General features: G+C 54.0%; 1 non-coding gene across 1 annotated transcript in view; it reads left to right on the top strand.

Annotated features, from left to right (window-relative positions):
* Positions 1 to 1468: 1468 nt before the first annotated feature.
* Positions 1469 to 2500, top strand: part of LOC144418512 (small subunit ribosomal RNA) — a 1810-nt gene continuing 778 nt past the window's right edge. The window contains exon 1 of the ribosomal RNA XR_013473502.1: positions 1469 to 2500. This exon is cut by the window's right edge and continues 778 nt beyond it. This is a non-coding gene — a ribosomal RNA (small subunit ribosomal RNA).

Below are 2500 nucleotides of genomic sequence, written 5' to 3'. Positions count from 1 at the left end.
GAAAGACAGTAATTTCGAATGAGCCAAGAAAGAGCGGTGCGGGGCCGGTCGGAGCGCACCCTTTTCTCGGTGGCTGGCGGGCGAGAGAGTGCTGCGTCGCCGGCATCGGCGTCGAAAGAAGCCGAGCCAAAAAAAGTTAAAGTACAAACGTGCAAGCATACTAACCTAACCCTAGGTAAGGCATGTCAGAGCGAAAGACAGTAATTTCGAATGAGCCAAGAAAGAGCGGTGCGGGGCCGGTCGGAGCGCACCCTTTTCTCGGTGGCTGGCGGGCGAGAGAGTGCTGCGTCGCCGGCATCGGCGTCGAAAGAAGCCGAGCCAAAAAAAGTTAAAGTACAAACGTGCAAGCATACTAACCTAACCCTAGGTAAGGCATGTCAGAGCGAAAGACAGTAAACTCGAATGAGCCAAGAAAGAGCGGTGCGGGGCCGGTCGGAGCGCACCCTTTTCTCGGTGGCTGGCGGGCGAGAGAGTGCTGCGTCGCCGGCATCGGCGTCGAAAGAAGCCGAGCCGAAAAAAGTTAAAGTACAAACGTGCAAGCATACTAACCTAACCCTAGGTAAGACATGTCAGAGCGAAAGACAGTAATTTCGAATGAGCCAAGAAAGAGCGGTGCGGGGCCGGTCGGAGCGCACCCTTTTCTCGGTGGCTGGCGGGCGAGAGAGTGCTGCGTCGCCGGCATCGGCGTCGAAAGAAGCCGAGCCGAAAAAAGTTTAAGTACAAACGTGCAAGCATACTAACCTAACCCTAGGTAAGGCATGTCAGAGCGAAAGACAGTAATTTCGAATGAGCCAAGAAAGAGCGGTGCGGGGCCGGTCGGAGCGCACCCTTTTCTCGGTGGCTGGCGGGCGAGAGAGTGCTGCGTCGCCGGCATCGGCGTCGAAAGAAGCCGAGCCAAAAAAAGTTAAAGTACAAACGTGCAAGCATACTAACCTAACCCTAGGTAAGGCATGTCAGAGCGAAAGACAGTAATTTCGAATGAGCCAAGAAAGAGCGGTGCGGGGCCGGTCGGAGCGCACCCTTTTCTCGGTGGCTGGCGGGCGAGAGAGTGCTGCGTCGCCGGCATCGGCGTCGAAAGAAGCCGAGCCAAAAAAAGTTAAAGTACAAACGCGATGCTAATGAGCGAGCCGTTGTCTCGACTAATATGTAGGGGGCGTTCGATCGAGCGTCTGGCTTGAGCGCTTGTCGGCCTAGCAGAACGGTCGCATTGTTATGCCCGGGTTTTAGGCACCGCTGCAGGCGGCCGGCAGAGCTCTTGTTTGTGCGAAACTGAATGGATCGAGCCCGAGAGAGGGCGAGCAAAGAAAAAACGCAAATCGCTCCGCCTGGCACTGCCGGCGAGAGCGTGGACGTCGCGGCCAGCGACTGTCGAAGCTGAGTACGGCCGCAGGCGATCGCCTCGGTCTTAAACGAATGCGACGAGCACGCGCCGGGCGGCCCAGCAAGGGCCGAGCGCAGCTGTCGCAGCTATCTGGTTGATCCTGCCAGTAGTGATATGCTTGTCTCAAAGATTAAGCCATGCAGGTGCAAGTACGAGTTCTCGTAAAGCGAAACTGCGAATGGCTCATTAAATCAGTCTTGGTTTATTTGGTCTCGTAAGCGAAGTGGATAACTGTGGTAATTCTAGAGCTAATACATGCATTAAGCGCCGACTTCGGGAGGCGCGCTTTTATCAGATCAAAACCGACCGGGTTCGTCCTGTGACGTTTGATGACTCTGGATAACCACGCGGATCGTACGGTCTCTGCACCGACGACGTATCATTCAAGTGTCTGCCCTATCAACTGTCGAAGGTACGCTACGTGCCTACCTTTGTGATAACGGGTAACGGGGAATCAGGGTTCGATTCCGGAGAGGGAGCCTGAGAAACGGCTACCACATCCAAGGAAGGCAGCAGGCGCGCAAATTACCCATTCCCGACACGGGGAGGTAGTGACGAAAAATAACAATACAGGACTCTAACGAGGCCCTGTAATTGGAATGAGTACATCCTAAAACTCTTAACGAGTATCCATTGGAGGGCAAGTCTGGTGCCAGCAGCCGCGGTAATTCCAGCTCCAACAGTGTATGCTAAAGTTGTTGCGGTTGAAAAGCTCGTAGTTGGATTTTGGGCGAGCGCCGCCGGTCCGTCGCAAGGCGTGTCACTGGTTGCGTTCGCCTCACCTTCGGTTCTCCGTCGGTGCTCTTGACTGAGTGTCGGCGGTGGCCGATAAGTTTACTTTGAAAAAATTAGAGTGTTCAAAGCAGGCTGTTCGCCTGCATAGTGTTGCATGGAATAATGGAATAGGACCTCGGTTCTATTTTGTTGGTTTTCGGAGCACGAGGTAATGATTAAGAGGGACAGACGGGGGCGTCCGTACTCTGCCGTTAGAGGTGAAATTCTTGGATCGGCGGAAGACGAACTACTGCGAAAGCATTCGCCAAGAATGTTTTCTTTAATCAAGAGCGAAAGTCAGAGGTTCGAAGACGATCAGATACCGTCCTAGTTCTGACTATAAAC

This window comes from Styela clava, unplaced genomic scaffold, assembly GCF_964204865.1.
Source record: "Styela clava unplaced genomic scaffold, kaStyClav1.hap1.2 HAP1_SCAFFOLD_187, whole genome shotgun sequence".
NCBI classification, from domain to species: domain Eukaryota; kingdom Metazoa; phylum Chordata; class Ascidiacea; order Stolidobranchia; family Styelidae; genus Styela; species Styela clava.
This window is presented reverse-complemented; position numbering and strand designations above follow the sequence as displayed.